At 41.9% G+C, this 21,919-nt stretch overlaps 1 protein-coding gene and 1 long non-coding RNA gene across 5 annotated transcripts in view; one reads left to right on the top strand and one right to left on the bottom strand.

Annotated features, from left to right (window-relative positions):
- Positions 1 to 38: 38 nt before the first annotated feature.
- Positions 39 to 20,512, bottom strand: LOC309345306. Of its 2 annotated transcripts, XR_014158169.1 has the most exons (4): positions 20,393 to 20,512; positions 9,235 to 9,319; positions 6,813 to 6,888; positions 39 to 1,109 (listed from the first exon to the last, which is right to left on the bottom strand). It is a non-coding gene; the product is annotated as an uncharacterized lncRNA (long non-coding RNA). The 2 variants fall into 2 exon arrangements; XR_014158170.1 differs by lacking the exons at positions 39 to 1,109; positions 6,813 to 6,888 and adding an exon at positions 7,851 to 8,427.
- A 997-nt stretch (positions 20,513 to 21,509) lies between these two features.
- Positions 21,510 to 21,919, top strand: part of LOC309345255 (phosphatidylinositol 3-kinase regulatory subunit gamma) — a 252,879-nt gene continuing 252,469 nt past the window's right edge. The window contains exon 1 of one of the 3 annotated variants that reach the window (XM_081868238.1): positions 21,510 to 21,664. The gene's annotated coding sequence lies outside the window, so the exon portion shown is untranslated. The remainder of the gene's footprint in view (positions 21,665 to 21,919) is intronic. The other 2 variants (XM_081868236.1, XM_081868237.1) reach the window with 2 other exon arrangements.

Here is a 21,919-nt window from a genome sequence, read left to right as displayed (position 1 = left end):
ATGACTATTTTTTTGGCATGAAGATCTAGGAAGTCCTGACCAAAAAATGCTTCCTTTGTTCTTACTGTGAGATCATGTTTACCTAAAGTAAGTCAACTAACTACAAGTGCTTTATCAGCCAATAAGTGTAATATAGCCACTGATGCAGTATAGTCTATTAGGCACACAGAATCTCTCAATATGTTCCAAGCATGTAAAAAAACAAAAACAAAAAACCCATTCTTAACCATTCTGAAAACTATATGGCAAGTGTTGCTGTCAGGTGAAGCAGAACAAGTTGTGGGTAAATTAATGCACAAGAAACCCACTCACTGCATTTGAAAAAGAAAAATAACATCAAAAGGCAAGTCATCATTTTTGAGCCCATTTCTTACAAATGAACTTACTAGGTAACTTCCTAACTTAAATGTTTCCACTGTCAACAAGTTGAAAGTTAACTTCATTTCATTTCAAAGACTGTTTAAACTAAATTTATCTAGCTAAAATCATCATCATTAATCTTTCCTATGGCTGTCACCATCCAGTGAGAGGGGAGGGGGGGAGGGAGGGGGGCTCTTCCTTTCACTCTTCCAGTTCCAGCAGATGGCACCGAAATGTATAGGAAAAAGAGCCCATTTATGTTCCTGTGGTGTTGGTGTTATTTTAGCTTCCCTTTCATATAGCTGGACAGCAGGCAAGACTCCAAATGTGGTTTGCAGAACTTTGAGATGAATTGAGCCTCACTGGATTTTAGGAGGACACACGGAAGGAAGTGGTATTTATTTGCTGACCACAGTTTGAGGAAAAAACCTGCTGAGCAAGACATCTGAGGTGGAGAATGGAACTGTAAAATGAAGAGAAAGTAGTAGTTTCAGGAAGGATAGCCAACCTACTAAATGAAAGACACAGTCCAGATTTTGGAAGATTTGCACTTCCAGCTTAATGAATGTGTGTTTCATGCCAGCTGATACAACTTGTCAGGCTTGAAACTATTGTGCTTGATTGAAGCACAATGTATGGAGACCCTGGCATTTCAAGATTTATGAAGGCCACACAGGACCACACTTACCCTTAGCATGTGAACTGTTGTCAGATCAGGTAGAATTCAGGTTGCCATGGCCTTCTCTCCTCTATTGGGGAGAAAATGAGAGCCTTTGTTTGGCCAGCAGGCAGGAGGAAACAGTGGGTATGACAAAAGGTCAGCTTCACCCTGCCTTCCAATAGCAACCACAAAATATGGGTCAGTCTACCCAGAGATTTGCAGGTGCCAAAAATCTGCATCACACCACACCCTCCTCACCCCCACCCCAACGACTGTGCAAATTGTGATTGAAACATCTGAATTCTCTTCTTCTCTTTGAGAGTTTCCCACCCTCTATAAAAATCATGGAGGTTGCCCTATTCTCTGCCTTCTTCCTGCTGTGGTCAGCAACCATGGAAACCTAGGTGGGTCTCACCCAAATGGTTTGAAATGGAAGGTATTCTGTTTTTTTGTTTCCTGATAAGTAAGTGGTACCTAGTTAAACTGTGTGTGTGTGTGTGTGTGTGTGTGTGTGTGTGTGTGTGTGTGTGTAGTTTCCCACTTCTCAATCTCTCCCTGCTTGGCTCTTCAATAAATGTCCTTATTTTGAACTGAGCAGCTAAACCAATTACCTTAACAAAGGAACCAGTTTGACTGCTTCACAGAATTCTAACGTCACAGATACAGGATCATAGGTGTGAGAAGGGGCACAGGGGTATCATCCAGACTGACACCCCCCCCCTGCCAATCCTATAAAAATATATTTCAGACATATTGATACATGCCAGCTTTTCCTGCAACAAAATGTATTCCCCTTATTTCACATGATTTAATGGCAATTATTAATTCTCCTGAATTAACAAGGCTCTAGATAGTTATTTTCATTCAGCTATTTGGCATCAAATGCTTGTATTGCACAATTCTTGGCTTGCAGGGGATTGGAGCAGATGATCCTCAGGGTTCCTTCTAGTTCAGGTACTATGAATAACTAAGATATTTGGAAAAGGCCTTTTTTCCAACAAAATCTCTCTGTCTCTCCCTCTCTCTCTCTCTCTCTCTCTCTCTCTCTCTCTCTCACACACACACACACACACACACACACGGAGCATCTGGATGGATAAGATTAATAATTTTTACTTTCACATGGAACCAACATTTTTCCTTGAACAAAAAAGGTTGAGCTCTGTTTTCCAATAAGCCTCTAAGAAGCGGGAAAGAACAATGGATTAATCAAAAGCGACTCCAGACAGAAACGGAGACACTGTTTAGAAAACACAGGCTCAGACTGAATAGTCCTTGTACGCTCTCTCTTGTTGTGAATGTCGGCATTTCTGTGATGAGAATTCAGCCAAAGGAAAATGAACCTGGCACAAATGTTAATTGTAACAATTCGGAGGAAGACGAAAATTATAAAAGCTGAGCTTAGCCAAAGAGAGTAACAATTGCATTTTGGAAACAATGGGTTGTCTGGGAACAGATGAGAGATGGAACAAGAAGATACCCACAGCAGACAGATGCAGCTGTGCTGGCACGCTTGCTACCCAGGCTAGCCCAGAAAGAGAGGCAGTCTGGAATATTTGAACCTCCCAAGAGCCAAGGTCATATTTGGCAAGTTCTGTGCCATAATCTGCAAAGCAGTTCTCGTAACTGGTAGCTTTATTTTATTCAGCTTTACTTTTCTTTATTAAAATGCCCTTTCTCCATTTTCCTTCCTGTTGGGGCTGCAGTCTGAGGTGAACAGGGAAGCAGGAGGTGTACGATGAAGCCAGGACTGAAGAAATCTTATACCGGAACACTGCAGGGTTCAGGAAGACCTCAGGAAGACTCCAGCAAAGCTAGGCCACAACATGAAGTCTGTTCTATCCAGGACGCTTTTATTTTATTTTATCTGTTATTACATTTATATCTCATCTTTCATCCAAGGAGCTCAAGGTAGCATATACAGTTTTCCCTCTCCCTATTTCAACTTCCACAACTCTGTGAGATAGGTTTGGCTGAACTGGCCCAAGGTGAGCTTCATGGCTAAGGGGGGATTTGAACCCTGGTTTCCCAGCTCCTGGTGCTGCACTCTAACCACTCCGCCACACTATGACCAGCTTGGGATGGAACAACTCCCACACTAGGAAAGGTTATGGCATTTGGGACTGTTAGAGAAAAGATGAGTAAGAGTTGGCGGGGTAGTAGTTTGTTAAATTATGCATGGATGGAAAAGTGGACAGAGAAAAGTTTTTCAGCTTCTCTCATAGCACTAGAACTCAGGGACGTCCAGTGAAGCTGAATGATTCAGGACACATAATAGAAAGGAGTTCTTCACACAGGCTATCCATAGTCACTAGCCACAATGGCTACGTTATCCATCCACTATGCCTCCAATATGTCTCTTGAATGAATACCAGTGGCTGGAAATCACAAGTGGGCAGAGTACTGTTGTGCTTGTGGGTTTCCTGCAGGCATCTGATTGGCTGCTGTGAGAACAGGAAGCTGACTGGACGGGCCACTAGCCTGATTCAGCAGGTTCTACTTAGGTTGCTGCATTAACTAGACAGGAGGTCACTTCATGTTTTGCTTCCAGAGGCAACCAGACAGCCTCTGACAGCTTCAGTATGCAAGTCTGAAATTCTCCTGCTCATACAGTTGAACACTACATACACATACTGTATAACAACTCCTAAGCCCTATCTAGCATTAGCAAATAAACAATAGCTCGCCAAATCAGCAGTCCTTTCTGGGAGACTGAGCAGATCTCCACAGGGTCTCAGCTTCAGTCTAACATGGTCATATTTCTCTCTCTTTCTCATGCCAAGAACAAGGGGTTGAAATACCTTTCAGTCCAGTCCAGTTTGTTGACCTGTCCAGTCTAGCTATCTAAACTGTTACATAAGATATTCTGGTTCAGACAGGTAACACTGCAGGGCAATCACCCAAACATTATACTCATGTTACATCCTTCTTTGATAAAAGTACCACCACCTCACACCCAATTTGATCAAATACATAAAACAACAAGTTTTACGACCAATGAAAACACGATCTTATACAAACACAAAGTAATTATAAGACGGCTTCCTACTGATGAAAACTAGTTAGAAGTTTACAAATGAAACTGGCCACAATTTTCCTTCCCAGTCAAAGCTGCAACTTCTGCCACCGATCTGTAGCAAAAAGATAAGGAGCTGGTCCCTGTAAACAGCAGCTCCTCTTGAGTATTATGATACAGAAGACGCAGTTTCTCAAAAATATAACAGTACTGTGCATGGACCCTTAAGCCACTGAAGATTGATGTGCTGCATCTGGACATCAGTAGCAGCTCAATAATTAATAACAGCTTTCCTTCCCCCTGCTGATCTAAAAAAAAGCATTGAAGTGGAGGAACTCTAAGTCTTAAGAATTTTGTGAAGGAAGAAATGTTTGGTGTTTCTTCCTGTGCATCCCCACCCCTTTGGTCTTTCATGGAATAAGATGATATAGCATGCACACTCTCCCCCCTCCCACAAGCTGTTCATATATGTGCAGTTTCATTAGTGTAAGATTTGTTTCTATTTGTGAAGACACCAGAAGGAAATGACAGGTCATTGAAAAGGTATGAACACCTTTGCAAATGTGTTCACACCTGGCTAGAGGTCTAAGGACTCCAATATTGGTGTGAAGCTCGTTTGAGAAACAGTGCATATTTTATAACAAAGTACAGGGTAGTTTAGCATTTTGGATAATGTCACGTGAACACAGATTAAAAACCCAGCACTGGAAATGCATAGTAAATGCGAGTGTGAACACAGCATTGACTGCAGCAGCCCAGGTCCTCTGTGCTGCTCTGTAACCTCATGACTCCAGGTATTCTCACATTGCATTCAGTGGCTAATCTAACTGCTGTTTTTGTAATGTCTGCAAGAATACTGAGAAGCTGCTGCAGGCACTCGGGGGGGTGGGGGCTTAAACTAGCACACACCAGTTATTTGCAATATGGACAGTTTCACTGTGATTTACAACACACAGCTGCTTTTCCTGGCGAGTTAAGACAAATTAATCCAGACTTTGCTACTTGGTGGTTAATAAGCAAAGCAAGGCACTGTGCTCCACAGATTGGGGCACAAATTAGGCAAGGGGAATAGTTGTTCAACATCTCTCCTATGGGTGGAGTATGAAAATATATTGAAATAGCATTAATTATGAGTAATAAGAAGAAGAGTTTGGATTTGATATCCTGCTTTATCACTACCCAAAGGAGTCTCAAAGCGGCTAACAATCTCCTTTTCCTTTCCTCCCCCACAACAAACACTCTGTGAGGTGAGTGAGGCTGAGAGACTTCAGAGAAGTGTGACTAGCCCAAGGTCACCTAGTAACTGCATGTGGAGGAGCGGAGACACGAACCCAGTTCACCAGATTACAAATCTACTGCTGTTAACCACTACACCACACTGGCTCTGGGGAGTAAAGGAGGGGGGGATGCAAGGCCCATTTTCATGACCATATCTCTCTGTGTGGAAGTGTGGCTTTTCATCAGCTTCAGCCATGAAAACACTGACAGTACTACCCACACAAGCCACTGTAGACCAGGCTGCTCAGCAAGCCATTCTCACAGTGTTCTGTAAAGAATCCACATTGACTTTGGTGCACATTGGTGCATGACCAGTTCGACACATGTCAACAGGCTAGTGTGACTTTTGCAGCCCTGAAATGAAGCTGGAGATCTGACAAATCTACATGAGGGAGCAAATAAACTAGGACATCTTCCACTAACCATAGTCTCCTGTTTTGTTCAAACCATGAATCCATGATTACTGGAACATTTTGGTTTTTTGAGCTTCATATAATTAGACTCACCAGTACAAAGGTATTCTGTAGCCCCAGTATTGAAGTCCAGCTCTTGAGAACACCAATCTCACCTTCTGGACCATTACAGAATCAAGCAATTCCTATTTTTTCCTATGATACACTGGGTCTCAAACCTACCTGGCAGATGAAGTCCCATCTCTCAACCCTGGAAAACTTTACTCGTAACTCCATGTATGTATGCAAGTGTTTATTGTGTGGTTACTCCATAGTAATGGTTGTAGTTGTGGCAAGCTGTTCTGGAAAAGCACGAATATTTTATTTTTATTTTTACATTCCATGAGCTAACTGGGATTGCTCCCTTCCTGCAAGTTGAGTCATGGTACTGCAAGCCACTGAGAGGCTCAGAAGGAAGAGTCATGCTCCTTTCCTAAACGCTTCCACACTCTGCTAGCACGTGTCAGGAAACTGACCAAGGCAATTTCCATTTCAAACCTGGGCTAGAAGCCAGTTTATGAAGTACTGTGTTACTTAAACACATTCTAGGTTGCATATTGCAGGGGTCAGGGAACCCCAGGGATCAACAAGTGTCAACTTGAGATAAACAGTCTTTCTTTTTTAGTTTAGCTCTCTGTCCTCAGATGGAAAGCAAGTCTGTTCATGTTATAGCCCATATTAATTTAGAAAATAATGTTGCATCCAGTGTTGGTCGTTCTCTCAATCTCATTTGAAACAGAATTGCTGTTTCCTTCTTTCTCCCCTTTCTGTGAAGAGTGTGCAGGGAAGAAAAGATAAAGTTCTGTGCTTTCTCACCTCTGCAATGTGATGGTTCGGTTTCTACCTTCCCCTATACGTTACATCAGGTCTATGTGCCCTGCTGCAGCAAAACATTTATGGTCTTCAAACACTAAGCCTTCCAAATGGAAAAATCAATTGGTGTGATAAATGGTTCTTGGCTGGGTGAATCTAATGAGCGAGTGACAGGTGTTACAGCAGGATTACTTTTACACATTTTCCAGGGCCAACGTAGCCATTCACTTACCATCTTGTCCCAGATGAACTGCATTTATACAACCATGGATTTTCCCTTGAACAGCTTTGCTATGGATCTGTAACGTCTTGAGAAGTAAAGCAGTTGCAGAAGCAATACTTTATTAATTATTAAAACACCAAAACGAAATAAATAGCTTGCAGTACAGCTTGAGCAGACAAGGTGTTTTGACTGCTACAGCTAAACATTTGTTCAGCACCTACAGTGTGCTAGGCTCCTTGGCTGTTATTGTCCCCGAGCTAAATTGAAAGACAGATTTCAAGAAGCATACACCTACATTGCAGTGACCAAATATCTTGTTAACATATTACTTATAATGCAAATATCTTTTCTTTTTTTAAAGCAAGTAATTCATCCCAGTCACGTCACAGGAATGAAGTAAGGAAACTGTGTGCTCGCCTGTTGCAAATTAGAAAAAAAGAATTCATAACACATCTATTAGCCTCTGCAAGAACAACTATTGCGAGGACATGGAAATCATTACAATTATTAACTAGGGGCCAATGGTATCATGCAATTTGGCAAACAGCATTATTGGAAAAACTGACACAAAATTAAAAATAGCAAGAGGGCAAAAGGAGCACAACAATTTTCATGCAGTCTGGTGTGACTTTATTGATTATACAAATAATGAGGCCTATGGTAGTACAGTACACATAGTTTACAGCATGGCCTGGCATGCATGAAGTACATATTTTATTTTATTTTCTCTTCAGTCCTTTCCTCCCCCTCCTTCCTATAAATTCTAAATAAGTAAAATACATTTTACTTATGGCCACAGTGTGGTGTAGTGGTTAAGAGCGGTAGTCTCGTAATCTGGGGAACTGGGTTCGCGTCTCCGCTCCTCCACATGCAGCTGCTGGGTGACCTTGGGCCAGTCACAATTCTTTGAAGTCTCTCAGCCCCACTCACCTCACAGAGTGTTTGTTGTGGGGGAGGAAAGGAAAGGAGAATGTTAGCCGCTTTGAGACTCCTGAAGGGAAGTGAAAGGCGGGATATCAAATCCAAACTCTTCTTCTTCTTCAATACATTTCACTATATATCATTTCATATCTGTAATAATTTTGTATTTATGCTTCGACACAACTTTGTCAAAATATTCAGAAATCTTTATCTCTGTGTTGTTGCCAGTCCAGTCAGCTTTTTTTGCATGGAATGGGAAGGAGCACACCATTTTGTTCTTCACCTCAGGCGGCAAGATGTCTTGGGCCAGACATTTTGACAACTTTCACGATATCCATGTGGTGCAAATACGTTCATATTCTGCTCTTGTCTCTGAACATTTAGCTATGCAGCTTGTTATTTATGACGACACAAATAATAGCAAAAGTCACATTTAATTTTTATCATTTAAAAATAAGTACCTTTACGTTTGTTTTTAAAGTGACAAATTACGGGTTAATTTACATGCTCTGTTGGTCTAAACTGCATCCATAGATACAAGGAGACAAGGGGGGGTGTGGAACAAAGTGTCCCTCATGGTCATCATTTGCAATATCAGGACACTTTGGAGGAAACTGTTGCCCAAGAGCCACTGTTCTCTCCTGTCATTCTGAGTGCCTGAAGATGATTCCTGAAAGAGCACTTTAATCTACCTGCCATATCTCTGAATTGAAAAAGGGAACAAAAGCTCCGAAGGCGAAGCCAACAGAATTGTATTTGCCATGGCATTAAAGCAGCTCCTCTTACCCGGGATGCCTGAGAGCTTAATCAGTTGCAAGCCAAGCACCAGCCTGAACAAGAGAAACTCCACATGAATGCAAAAGGATAGATGAATCTTCTTTAAAGAGGCTAGAGGATTATTCTCCCATTTTCTCTACAGATTCTGAATACCCACTAATGTAAGCCACAGGAACGACTTAAATCGGAACATTTTGTGCCAGCCGGAAATGTGCAGCTTGATCACAACCAACAGCCATAATCAGGTGCCACATAATAAACCAGAGACCTGGAACTTTTGTTCCTAGCTCTTATTATAAAAGAAATAGACTTGATGTGTAGTATCAGTACAGTGGTACCTCGGGTTAAGTACTTAATTCGTTCTGGAGGTCCGTTCTTAACCTGAAACTGTTCTTAACCTGAAGCACCACTTTAGCTAATGGGGCCTCCTGCTGCCGCTGTGCCGCCGGAGCACGATTTCTGTTCTCATCCTGAATCAAAGTTCTTAACCTGAAGCACTATTTCTGGGTTAGCAGAGTCTGTAACCTGAAGCATATGTAACCTGAAGCGTATGTAACCTGAGGTACCACTGTATATTCATTTATATTCACACTCCCTGCAGGTGCCATAGGAGCCAACTCCTAGGGGCCAAGGGGGCTTTGCCACCTCATAAAATATTTGAGTTGATGGGCATTGCCATTCAAATGGTGTGTGTACACCACATCATTGATCGATTCTGTGGGGTGGGGCTTACCTGCCGCCCATATTTTATTCAAGTTGGCGTCTCTGCCAGGTGCCTTAAGGCAGCTTACGCGGTCCAGGTGCTTCTTAATTTGTTCCTAATGAAAGAGATGAAAAGTAATGTTCCAGAAATCAGTTCTGATAGACAACTAAGCCACTCATGGGGTTACAGGGATTACTTGCAGCCTACTTTCACAATCTGTCTGTTGCCTACTCCTACTGTTCAGATATAATGAAAGAGAAACTCTCCTTTTTGCAGTATTTGAAGGTTAGGTCATACTGTGCTAAACAAAAAATATGTCATTAATTGAAGGGGAAATTGAATTTCAAAGATTGGCATATTAAGAAGAAAAATATACTGTTGTCAAAGGTTATATATAAAAATTTGAGGAACCATACAAAATCAAGTGCAGCAGTGAAAGGCAACAAAATATGCCAGAAGAGATGTTGCATTTTTTTTTTATCAGTAAGGGTTCTTGGGTTTCAAATAGCTTCAAAATTAGTATTAAATGGCATCAAAATGACATTTATCTACATGGGAATATTAAAAAATATATATCCACAGGTGGTAATAAGAAGGCTAGTAAATAATGGTGGTAGGCATGACTAATGAACTCTTTTTCCTACATTTACATTTCCTACATTTACATTCATTGGCTTATTGAACCCTGTAGCTTTCTAAAACCCATCAGACATATTCATGATTAAGAGACAATATTATATATTTGAACTCCAGCAAAAAGCATGAAAGAATGAATTTGAAAAGAAAGGAAAACAAAATTACTTACTAAGATCAGGAATCACTAGTTGTTAGGCAAACTAATCACATAAAAATAATAACTGTGGATTTTGATACCATGAGGAATGGATGATCACCAGTAACAGAATATTTGATAAATAAATTGCTAGTCTCAAATGATGAATAGCATTTTGTATAGAAATGAAGAATAAAGCCAATAATAAATAAATAAATAAATAGAGGATGCATGTCAATGCATGCAGCTAAATAACAACAACAACAACAACAACAACAATAATAATAATAATTTTGTTATTTATACCCTGCCCATCTGGCTGGGTTTCCCCAGCCACTCTGGGCAGCTTCCAGCAAAATATTAAAATACAATGCAATATTAAAATTGTATTTTAAAATTATAAAATACAATATTAAAATCTCCTGCACTGTGCATAGGAGAGCTGTGTTAAATCCTATGGCATACATTTGAGACTCCAGTTAAAAGATGTCATTTGGTCCACAGGACAGAGTGTTTAGTATATACCTATTACACTATGTGCCAGCATTAGAATGCTGTTCTTTGTTGAAATGACTTTGGACTATATTTTTTTGGTTCCCTTCACTTAAATAACCACAAATAACCACAACCATAAAAACTGGTTGCTCAATTTGGTACTGGGGGAAGGACTCACTGTCCCTTCCTTGACTCCTCTCAGTCAAGGAGTGAGCTGCTCTTACAACAGGATGGGCCTTCCAGTAATAGGTACATCTAATATGGTGCTAATACCTGCTCTGGGATTGCAAACCTTGATGCATGTGGTTGCTAAGATACACTTAATGTTCCTTAGAAGATTCACTATCACACCAGACCACTGGGTAATTTCATCCCATTCTGGTACACTCAGCTCTGTTCGGGAGTGCTAATAAATAAGTAGCAACTTTAACATTGCTTCGCTTTCAAGAGGAAAAGGGCCCTCCACACCAGGTGAAGGAGCTGTAAAGATGAATATACCTAATTAACTCAAGGCTGAAGGAAAATGGAACACAAATAAATGAGGCCAATGCTGGTTTTAAGAGCAATGGCTTATCAAAAGCTATATTAAGATAAAAATCGTAATTACAGTGGTACCTCTGGTTACAAACTTAATTCATTCCAGAGGTCCATTCTTAACCTGAAACCGTTCTTAACCTGAGGTACCACTTTAGCTAGTAGGACCTCCCGCTGCCACCACCGTGCTGCCACCATGCGATTTCTGTTCTCATCCTGGGGCAAAGTTCTTAATCCGAGGTCCTACTTCCGGGTTAGCGGAGTCTGTAACCCGAAGTGTTTGTAACACAAGGTGTTTGTAACCCGAGGTACCACTGTACCAGACACCTCTTGATTAATAAACCATTGCCCCAAATACAATTTTACCAGAAGTTGTTAGCTCTTGCAGGTTTCTGGAAAGGGTGTGGGTAGAGGGAGTTGGTGTACCACCTAGTGTAGCACATCACCTGTGTGCAGGTTAGGCATATAGGAAGCTGCCTTCTACAGTGGTACCTTGGGTTACAAACACCTCGGGTTACAGGCACTTCAGGTTACAGACTCCGCTAACCTGGAAGTAGTACCTCGGATTAAGAACTTTACCTCAGGATGAGAACAGAAATCACGCGCCGGTGGCACGGCAGCAGTGGGAGGCCCCATTAGGTAAAGTGGTACCTCAGATTAAGAACAGTTTCAGATTAAGAATGGACCTCCAGAACGAATTAAGTTCATAACTAGAGGTACCACTGTTCTGAGTCAGATACTTCCATCTAGGTCTGTATTGTCTAGACTCTACACTAGCTGGCTATGCGTCTCCAGGGTTTCAGATGGGAGCCATTCCCAGCTCCATGTGGAGATTGTGGGGGTTATCAGTGCCCACTGTTACAGTAATGGACCTTGGCAGGTGCCTCCAAATATTGACACCTGACACAAGCCGCCCCCCAATCCACCATGTTATGACTGTGCGTGTTCCAAAATGCTTGTTTTCCTGAATCTACTACGAGTTTAGTCTAGACCAGGAAGTACTGGTTGCTGCCTCAAATTTAATTTAATGAGAATGCTATATTACTCTCAGCATCTGCAATCTTGCAATACTGTCACCGCTTTGTACCAAACCAGCTGTATTTGTGCGGTATTTTGCCCTTTTTCTGTAACTCCACACCATAATCCTGCCATTTTACCAATTCCATGATGCCCAGTGTGTCCTAAAGTCAAATGTACATGAGCTAGGATGGCAAAGTGGTTCTGTTCTTAAGAGCAAAAACCCACCATGCACTGGGAGTCTGAGCAAAGACGAAAGTGGAGAAAAGCAGAAAGGGTTTTTCTAAAGATGAGCACACAATTAACAATACTGAAAGAATGACAGCAGGAGTGTAACCTAAAAAGGCTGTCAGCTTTTTCAGAGTTCGGAAAACTAAACTGGAGGCAAAGTTTGTCCTCCATGCTGCTATTCCTCATCACTGCTTCAAAATCTGGAATCGTCTTCCAGCAGGCCCTTACTCTTCCAGCTTACAACACAGGGACCATTGGGTTGGAGTACTACATGGCTCCCCAATCATCCCTTCCCTCTGACTTCCACGTGCTGAGTGTGGATATCCGAGTAAGAAAAGCCTATCTGTGCAGTGTAGATATAGCGAGTGAAAGCGGCTTAGGTGTTAGACCTTTTCTGTACTGTCCATCAGTCTGGAAATTCATCACAGTGAAAATGAGACATGGGCAATTTTCTCTCTAGCTGGCACGTTGCAAAATAAATTGGGTTGTTGGCTTTTGTTTTGTTTTTTCATGGCAGTTTATTTTTTTTTTTATGATATTTTTATTAATTTCACAGAATAAAAAAGAACAAAAAATAAAATACAAAAGTTTCATAAAACATATTTCTTTTACAGGATCTTTTGGACTTCCCCACATCTTCCCGAGTCTGCATTATTTATAATACCAACTTCAGCATTTTGTTATCTTATTTCATCACTTATTGTATCTTTCATTTTGTCATATTACCCGTTTCAATATATTTGTAACCCAATATTCATAATATGAAGTCTTCAACTATATTATTATCTTATTTCATTACTTATTGTACCTTTCAGTTCCTTATTGTATCTTTCAATTTATTACTTATTGTATCTTTCAATTTCATGTTACCAAAATCAAAGTTATTGTAACCATAATCTTATATGTTGTGGTTAAAACATAATGCAATAAAAATTTTCCTTAATTTCACCTCTCTTTTCTTGTACCTTAGTTTTCATTTCACCTAATTACCATTGCTGGGGCTAGTATTTCCTAAAAAGTGCATTTTCTTAACATTCATAGAGCTTATAGTATTTTTGCAAATAATCCTTAAATTTTTTCCAGTCCTCTTCCATTTTTTCTTCTCCCAGGTCTCGGATTCTGCCAGTCATTTCCGCCAGTTCCATATAGTCCATCAACTGCGTCTGCCATTCCTCCAGTGTGGGTAAATCTTGTGTCTTCCAACACTTTGCGATGAGAATTCTTGCTGCTGTTGTAGCATACATAACAAAAGTTCTGTCCTTCTTTACCACATTCTGGTCTACAATGCCCAGAAGGAAGGCCTCCGGTTTCTTAGGCAAGGTATATCTAAATACCTTTTTTAACTCATTATAGATCATTTCCCAAAAGGCCTTCACTTTCGGACATGTCCACCAGAGATGAAAAAACGTCCCTTCCGCCTCTTTACACTTCCAACATTTATTATCAGACAGGTGATATATCTTAGCAAGCTTGACTGGGGTCATGTACCACCGGTATATCATTTTCATAATATTTTCTTTCAGGGCACTACATGCCGTGAATTTCAATCCGGTGGTCCATAACTTTTCCCAGTCCTCAAACATTATGTTATGTCCAATATCCTGTGCCCACTTTATCATGGCGGATTTGACTGTCTCATCCTGTGTATTCCATTTAAGCAGCAAGTTATACATTCTTGAAAGTAATTTGTCTTTAGGTTCTAACAATTCTGTCTCTAATTTCGATTTTTCCACCTGGAACCCAACCTTTTTGTCTGTTTTGAAAATTTCCCGAATTTGGGCATAATGCAACCAGTCTCGCACCTTGCTTTTTACATTTTCAAAACTCTGCAGCTTCCAATTGTCACCATCTTTTTCTATTAATTCCCAATATTTTGGCCAGTAGGCCTCCATGTTAAGTCTCTTACGTGCCTTGGCCTCTGCCGGTGAAAGCCACCTTGGTGTTTTGCTCTCCAATAAGTCTTTATATTTTGTCCAGACCATAAAGATTGCTCTTCTAACAATATGGTTTTTGAACGTTTTATGAACTTTAACCTTGTCATACCACAAATACGCATGCCACCCAAAAGCGTTATCAAACCCTTCCAGATCTAGGACATCGGTGTTCTCTAACAAAAACCAGTCTTTCAACCAGCAGAAGGCTGCAGATTCATAATATAACCTCAAGTCTGGCAGGGCAAATCCCCCCCTTTCTTTCGCATCTGTTAGTATTTTAAACTTAATTCGGGGCTTTTTGCCCTGCCAAACGAACTTAGAAATATCCTTCTGCCACTTTCCGAAGCATACCACTTTGTCCACAATCTGCAAGGTCTGAAACAAAAATAACATTTTCGGCAAAACATTCATCTTTATAGCTGCTATTCGGCCTAACAAGGAAAGTTTTAGTCTTGTCCAAGTTTCCAAATCCCTTTTGATTTCTGACCAACATTTCTCATAGTTGTCCTTAAACAAATTCAAGTTTTTAGAAGTCAAGAACACCCCTAAATATTTTACCTTTTTAACCACATTTAATCCTGTCTCTTTCAAAAACTCATCTGTTTCTGTAGACGTTAGGTTCTTAGCTAAGACCTTAGTCTTTTGCTTGTTCAACTTAAATCCCGCCACCCGACCATAATCAGATATTAAATCCAAAACTCTTTTTGTGCTAGAAACTGGCTCCTGTAATGTTAGTACCAAATCATCTGCAAATGCTTTCAGTTTATATTGTTTCACTCCGACCTCAATGCCCCGAACTGACCGGTCCCTTCTAATCATATTCAAAAGCACCTCCAGGACCGAGATAAACAATAATGGGGATAGAGGGCACCCTTGTCGTGTCCCTTTTTCAATATTGAATTCCTCCGTCACCACATTGTTTACTATCAATTTAGCTTTTTGGTCTGAATATATTGCTTCTATACCATTTTCAAACCCCCGTCCCACTCCCATCCCTTCCAAATTTTTCTTCATGAACATCCAAGAAATGTTGTCAAAGGCTTTCTCCGCATCAATAAAAATTAACGCCGCTCTAGTGTTAATATTTGTTTGTAAGAGTTCCAAAATGTCAATAATGTTTCTCGTGTTATCAAACAAATGCCTACCCGGGAGAAAGCCTGCTTGGTCTTTGTGAATCACTTCATTCAGTACTTTTTTAAATCTATTTGCCAAAATGTCTGCAAAAATTTTGTAATCCACATTTAGGAGTGAGATGGGACGGTAGTTCTTAAGTTGAGTCTTTTCAGTTTCTGTTTTAGGAATCAATGTGATGAAAGCTTCTTTCCACGTTTCTGGTGCCTTCTTACCCTCCATAATCTGGTTACATACCTCCATCAAGGGTTGTATCAAATAGTCCTTCAAAACCTTATAATATTTGGAGGTAAGTCCATCAGGGCCTGGAGATTTGCCTAATTGGAGGTTCTGTATGGCACTCTCGATTTCCTGCTGTGTAACTTTAACATTCAGGGTTGTTCTCATTTCCTGAGGAATTTTTTGTAATCCGTTAGTTTTAATAAATTGATCTATCTCAGATTCTTTCTGCGGCCCTTGTGCATAGAGATCTTTGAAATATCTCTGGAAACATTTCCTAATTTCTTCAGGCTTCTGAACCATTCTTCCTTCAATCTCTAGATTTGTGACTGTATTTAGTTTTTGTCTTTTTTTCAACTGCCATGCTAGCAGTTTCCCACATTTATTTGCTGAATCGAAAGATCTTTGTCTCATTTGTTTAATTTTCCACTCCACTTCTTGGTTTATCAGTTTCATATATTGGGCCTGGAAAAATTTCACTTCTCTCAGCACTTCCTTAGACTTGGGCCTAGATCTTAATTTCCTTTCACCCTCACTTATTCTCTCCAATATCTTCTGCTTCTTTTCATTCCAGAGTCTTTTCTTTACAGTATTTTGTTGTATTAGAAACCCTCTCATCACCGCTTTACTTGCGTCCCAGATTGTTCTTTTTTCCACCGTAGTGTTCAGATTTATCTCAAAGTAATCTTTTAAAGTTTTTTGGGCCTTCTTCACAATCTCCTGATCTCTGAATAAAGTGTCATTCATTTTCCATCTGAAGGATCCGGTTATGTTTAGTCTCAATTCCATTTTCAAAGCATTATGGTCGGAGCAAGTTTTTGGGCAGATTTCCACTTTTCTAGTTTTAGGTGCCAGTCCTTTAGTTGTCCATATTTGGTCGATTCGTGTCCATGACAAATGAGCTTCAGAAAAGAAAGTTCCTTCTTTTCCTAGGGGGTTCTTGACTCTCCATATATCAATCAAATCCATATTGTCTGTCATTTCAAAAAAAGTTTTAGGTAGTCTGCCTTCTTTTGTTATATTTACACTCTGCGACTTATCCATATTTACAGAGACAACCCCATTCATATCTCCCAACATAATGATGTTGTTATAGTCTAGATAATCCAGTAAAGTCTCATGCAGCTTCTTAAAAAATTCCGATTTTCCATCATTTGGCGCATAGATTCCTAATATCAAAAATTTTTCACCATGTGTATGGATTTCAATAGCCAAAATTCTGCCTTGTTCATCTTTAAATAGAAATTTCGGTGACAGGCTCTCCTTTGCGTAGATCACTACTCCTCTTTTCTTAACTCTGTCCGAAGAAATAAATTCTTGGCCTAACCTTTTATTGATTAGCACTTTCCGATGAAGCCTTGTCACATGTGTTTCTTGCAGACAGATAATGTCCAATTGCTCTTTCTTCAATATATGGAATACTTTCCTTCTTTTTTCTGGAGAATTTCCGCCATTTATATTCCAACTAAGAAGTTGCAGAGACATCCTGAATCAATTTGTAGGCCTTACAATGGGGTGTCTAGTTCTCCCGTTCCCGGCGGTGGCAGTGATGGTCCAGCTCCAGGCTGTTTAGTTCCTGGTGGTGGAGGTGGCCAAGACGCAACTGCTCCTTTCTGGAGGTCTTCCCCGTTGTCGTGAAGAAACTTCTGCTGGTCCTCTGGTGTTCTGATTCTTATTTTCCTTCCTTTATAGCTAAATGATAGTCCTTGCGGGAACTCCCACCTGTAAGGGATTGTGTTGTTTCTCAACAACTTTGCCAGTTCTAAGTATGAGGCTCTAAGATCCAATAACAATTTGGGTATATCTCTGTAAATTTCAGCCTTTTTACCTTCTATCTCTAGAGATTTTTTGAAATGTAGGCCTAGTATCTTGTCTCTTTCCTCTCTTGATTTCAGAATAACCAAACAGTCTCTGGACTTGTCTTTCTTCACCGATCTGCCCAGTCTAAATGCAGTCACAATTTTAAAGTCTTTATCCTCTTCTATTCCCCAAAATTTGGAGAATAAAAGTGTCAAAAATCCCTCCAAATTGCCTTCCTCCAATTCTGGGACAGCTCTCAACCTAAGGTTATTCTCCTTGTTTCTCAATTCCACCATCGACAGGTAGGCCTGTTGTTCCCCTACCTGTCTTTGCAGAGGCTTGATTTCGCCTTTAATCTCATCAACTTTTTTACTTGCTTGCTCCGCTTTTTGATAGGCTTCCACAGCTAATTTATGATTTTCAGCTGTAGCTCCTTGTAGATTCTCAATTGCCTGTGTGTTCTGAGAGACCTTTTCAGAAAGTACGCCAATAGTAGTTGTTGCTTGGTCTATTTTTAGTGATTGACTGTCCACTTTTTGATTTAAAATTGCTAGTTGTTCTAAAATTTGTTTCAAAACTGTGTCAGATCCTCCTGTTGCCATGTCCTCTTCAGCAGGCTGTTCGGCCTCCACCTCCTGTGCTATCAGGACGGTTGGAACAGATGATCTGCGATGATGAGCTAAAGTTGTTTGGACAAGTTGCACAGGCTTCCTTTCTTTTTCTTTTTCTTTTTCTCTTTCTTTAGCTTTGGCTGCTCTTGTTTTCCCTGTGCCACTCATTCCACACCTGCCTCTTGTTCAAGGTCAAGTTATCCTTTATTCCATGAGAAAGCAAGTCCGGAGTACACACAATTAAACCACAGAAATTCCAAACAAAAAATGTTTCCCAGGCCTCTATAGCTCCACAATCCTCTAGGGGGAGTATCTTAAAATTTCAGGGAAGGAGAAGATTTTTCCGCCATTTAAAGTTTCTGTAATCTCTTTTTTAGTTTGTAATTCCAAGACAAAAAGGAAGATTCGCAGAGTCCTTTACTTTTTAAGCTAAAGCCACTAGGAGCCAGACTGGTAATTGCAACAGTATTTCAAACGTTTAAAGTTTCAATATATGTAGCAACTTAAAATCTTGTTACTATAATCCGCAGTTTGACAGCTCAGTTACATACTGACAGCCCGACGACTTGCGTTCTTAAAGCAAAGTCCCAAATATAAATCCCATAGGCAAAAATAAGGTCTCTCTTGGTCTTTTAAATAAGAAGACTGCAAATTCTGTAAATGCACGATAGTTCCACTTTACAAAGTTCCCATTAAGCGCCTCAGCGCTCCTCTGTACTTTTGCTTTGATCTTGTAAGCAGTATCGGGAGACGGACTTCCTTTTACTCGTCACCCGTTTTCAAACCCGGAAAAAAGATATTTGGAGTCCAAATTGTAGTTCACTTTACTCACGGGTATGTTACTTGCCAAATTGATGTTCACAGGAAGAAAGGTCGACGCTCATCAGCAGCAGCTGCGCGGCTTCGCCTCCCGCAGAAAGAGCGATGAACTCACAGCGCCGCTCCCCCTTTCGCGCTCCGGAGCCCCTTACGGGGTCCCTTCCACACTTCTGGGGGAGTTCCTGGCGCCCGCCGAGTCCCACGGCCACGGGCTCCCTCTGCCCGTGGTTTTTTCAAGCGGGTCGTCGCTATGCCGCAGCGAACGACCCTTTTCCGCGGAGCCCCTCTTCAGACAATGAAGAGGACCGCCATCGCTGTTTCGCGCCGCCTCCGGAAGTCCTGTTTTTTCATGGCAGTTTAAATCCAGTAAGTCTTTGTTCATTCTGTCCAACTATAACGTATGGAAATACAAGGGATGTCTCATTTGTTATTCCAAATGTTAAGTTGTTAAAAGACATGCTGGCACTGAAAATTACTCTTTCAGTTCCAACATTATTCAGCTGTAAGGAGCCCCTGGGATTAATTGACACCATAATCTCTTCTTGCTCAGGTCTTTCTTTCTCAACCAGAATTTAAAATAATAATAATAAAGGTCCTTGTCAAGGGTCTGACAGTAAAAAGACTAAAGGGGGTGGGATTGGATTGGTGGGGATGGCAAATGTGTGCTCATTCATCCTTCCTTTCTCTACCACCTGCATTCTATTTCAGAAAAAAACACCACATGTCAATAAATAAATCTGCTCAGAGGTTTCAAGCTGCAATGTCAAACATCAGCAAAAGTGGGAGGAAATGTAGTCCATCTGAAGGGTCACAAATTCCACATCACTGGCCAAAGCAAGACCTCCCCAGCACCCATATCCAATTCATTCCAGTTAGTATTATTTTCAAGCTTGCTCAACAGTTGCATAGTGGCAGGGTTGAGCTGGAAGCAATACAAGTGCAGGCTGCTTGGATCTGAATGGTTGCCTCCTTCAGTATGAGAATAGTGCAGTCAACTTTGTTAATTTTACTCATATGCTGAAATGTAAAAGAACTCATTCCTTTCCCACTGCCAAATTGTGCAGCTAAAGAGGAACAGGGAAGTAGCTACAATCTGTCATCTAAATCCGCAGAGAAGTATGCTTTTAAATTTAGTTTTCTAAGTTACTGATTTTCAAGGTCTTACTTTTATTATAAGAAAGTAAGGCTGGGTGTGTGCAGGCAGTGATGTGGGCAAAGCCCTGCCAGCAAACGGGGCAAGTATTGTTGGTTTCATCCATCCTTCTTTCCTTTCCCACTAAATCTGCAGAGGGGGGAACCCGTGGTCCTCCGGATGTTACCCATTATCCCTGGCCCAATAGCCATGATGGGTGAAGCTGATGGGAAACGAAGCCCAGAAGTATCCAGGGAGCTACAGGTTAGTCATCCTTGCATTAAGATAAAAAGGGGCACTGACCAATAAGTGACTGGGGATGTCTCTCGGTGCCTACAGCTTGTTCAGGACTGTTGCCCATCGGGGAATTTCTCCAAAAGCACAACCATGTACGATTCCACGGTCGTCATCCCCCCCACCCCCTCAGCATTTTCTGCTAAGATGCAGCGGCGTGACAAACAAACATTAAAAGCCTCCGAGGAAAGTGGCAAACCTGCCCAGTGAGAATTGTATTACAGGAGCCCAAACACAGAACCGTAGAAGTGGAAGGGATCTTGGAGGGTCATCTAGCCCAACCCCTTGCTCCTCCGTGCAAGATCTGCAATGCAGGAGGGCTGCTGCCGGGAGGCCGTTCAGCTCCCGCTTCTTATCTGGGGTAAACATACCCAATCTTATGCAAATAGGTTGCAACCCTTGGGGTTGCGGCAATCCTCTGCACGCTTCCTTGAGAGTTCAGCACTGAAGCCCGACTTAAGGGAGCAGCCATACATTTTTAAATAGCAAACTCGATTGCTGCTGCATTCATATTCGCCGTCACTTCCTACAGCAGTGCGGCATGCACACGTGCACATGTCTCTTATAACACCCGTTCACGAGTTCCCGGAATGAAAGGGTCAAGTTTCCCAGACGTGACTGTGCACAAATACAGCTAATATCGCCCACGGGCTGCGGAGCGTGCAGGCTGCGCTGCGTTCGCCGAATCGCTGCTTTTACTCCCAAGCAACTATGCCTAGAATAACCCCCATTGCCGCGTGGCTTCCTGCCCCTAGAGCGCCCTCTTCCGCGCAGCTGAGCAGAGCACTTTTGTTCCACGGGATGCGGACGATTCGCTCCCCACGTCCACTTCGTATCTATCCCCTTGCGCTCGCCCAGCCGACGCTGGCGGGGCAGCGAATTAATACGTCTGTCCGATGCACGTCTTTCCTTCCTTCCCTTTTCTCCCATTCTCTTTCCCAGCTTGAGACGTCATGTCACCACACAAACCTCCTTTTTCCTTACTCCCATTTTCTTTCCTTCCTCCCTTCTCCCCCCACTGCAGAGCTGCCTGGGCTCTCTACATTTCAGGCAACCGAGAGGTGTGTCTGCTGACATCACCAAATAAATCCTGCTCAGCAGTGCAGGGGTGTAAAATTGTTTTCAGGCAGGCGGAGGATGGCGGTGGTGATGCACAGCGTCCGGTTGATACAACTGCCTCGGAATTACTATGCATAGAAACGGGGGGGGGGGGGCGGAGAAAGAGGAGCTGCCCGCCGGCAACTTTGGGCCCCACCCTTCTTTCCCCTCCCGCTCCCCCGCTGCCTTTTGCAGGGGACATCCAGAGATTGCGGGCGGGACGCCGGGCGCAGTCCGCGGTCGGGAAGCGCGCCTGCTTTTTTCCCCTCTCTGCCCTTCCCTCCAGGTTGCGGCAGCGGGCCAAGTTGTAACAGGTGACACGCATGGAACTAGAGGGGTTCCGGTTCCCAGAGGCTTTAGTGGAGAGTTGCCTGTAAGTGGATGGGTAGAAGAGTATGCTTTAAAATGCACCCCCCCGCGCCGCATCTTGCTCCTTTCTGTTGCTTAAACAGGCTGCGCTCTGGCGATTTTGGAGGGCTGTGCGGGGAGGGTGGAAACTTTCGTGGAATGAGTCCGTGGACTGAGGTTTGCATGCTCCGCGTAGTAGCCTCATTTGCGCAGGATAGATTTTTTTTCTGGCCTCCCAGTTAAAACGCTTACCATTTGAGTTTGTTCTATGGGACCCTTG

Source organism: Podarcis erhardii (assembly GCF_964252035.2).
Source record: "Podarcis erhardii genome assembly, chromosome: 6".
In the NCBI taxonomy this organism is placed as follows: Eukaryota; Metazoa; Chordata; class Lepidosauria; order Squamata; family Lacertidae; genus Podarcis; species Podarcis erhardii.
Note: the sequence above shows the minus strand (reverse complement) of the source record. Positions and strands in the feature narration are given on the sequence as shown.